General features: G+C 37.1%; 1 protein-coding gene across 1 annotated transcript in view; it reads right to left on the bottom strand.

The window, feature by feature from the left end:
* Window positions 1–1376, bottom strand: part of klhdc8a (kelch domain containing 8A) — a 162633-nt gene that overhangs the window by 148594 nt on the left and 12663 nt on the right. The gene's annotated exons all lie outside the window — the stretch shown is intronic.

Here is a 1376-nt window from a genome sequence, read left to right as displayed (position 1 = left end):
GCAGTTTCCTGTATGCTAACTGCTGCTAACAGAGCTCACAGAGCTAGTTCTGCTGCTTAACAACTTTAAGACAACGGAGAAAGACTAAACACAAAACCCTATTCAGCAGATTCTAACCTGCAGTGAGTAAAATATGCCCCCCAAAACGATAATGGAGTAGCAGAAAGAAAGTTTGCAGTGAGGAAGAGGAGCCGTAGCTTCTTCATCATCATACGGAGCGGACAGAGTTTGTTTTTTGTTTTGTTTTTTACGGAGCCGACGGAGCAATGACTTATATTTGGGATGGAGTTTGTTCAGCAAACGGTGACGTCACCGTTTCCGCAACAACGTTAGTGACGCATAAATTGTGCAACACATATCGATAATGACTTTTGTTGCCAACGCTCTTAATTATCAAATTTTATTAATTTTATCGATTCGTTGTTGCAGCCCTACTTCTAACAAACAAAGACCTCATCAACCAAGCTCCATCTTATATTAAAGACCTTATTTTTTCATATTTTACTAACAGAGCACTTCGCTCTCAGGCTGTAGGTTCACCTTAAGTTCCTATAGTTTCCAAAAGCAGAATGGTAGGCAGAGCTCTGATTTCAGGCTCCTCTCTCATGGAAACAACTTTCAGTTTCTGTCTGTGAGGCTGACACCCCATCTACTTTTAAGATTAGACTTAATACTTCTCTTTTCGATAAATCGTATAGTAAGGGTTGGCTTGGGTTTCCTTATTTATGCCTTAGTTAAGCTGCTATAGGTTTAGACTGATGGAGGACAAACTGATCACATTTGCTCACTATGCTGCTGTTTTATTTGTGTACCTCTCCATGTTTGCACTTGTAATTATTTCGATTATTAACATATGATTGTTTTTTTCTTGCTTCCAATATAAACTACATCTCCATCGGTCATTCTGTGTTTGTCTGTGTCTCTGTCCTGTCCTCTCAAACCCCAGCCCATCAAAGCAAATGGCCTCTCATCCTGAGCCTGGTTTATGGAAGTAAATAAATATCACTAGGATTTCAATTATAATTGCCACTGAAATTTTAATGTTGTATGTTTTTATTTACTGTTTCAGTTTTAAAAATTATTCAGTATAAATTTTGTCATCATTTCTAAGTATTTGACATTTCAGCTGTTATTTTCACATCAAGCTAAAAAAAATCAACATCATTATTTCATAGAGATTACATTTTCAACTAGAGAAGTTGCATTTCCTGCGAAAATGCAGTGTGAATGCTTTTTTTGCTGAATGATTTTGCTGAAAGCGGCTGAACATATGCTGAACAGCTGAAGTTTAATGAAGATGCAAAAAGCGGAACAGAAGCTGATTTGTAGAAGATTTGCATAAGCTAGAAGAACAAAAGCTGAAAGAAGCAGAAATT

Source organism: Kryptolebias marmoratus, linkage group LG4 (genome assembly GCF_001649575.2).
Source record: "Kryptolebias marmoratus isolate JLee-2015 linkage group LG4, ASM164957v2, whole genome shotgun sequence".
In the NCBI taxonomy this organism is placed as follows: domain Eukaryota; kingdom Metazoa; phylum Chordata; class Actinopteri; order Cyprinodontiformes; family Rivulidae; genus Kryptolebias; species Kryptolebias marmoratus.
This window is presented reverse-complemented; position numbering and strand designations above follow the sequence as displayed.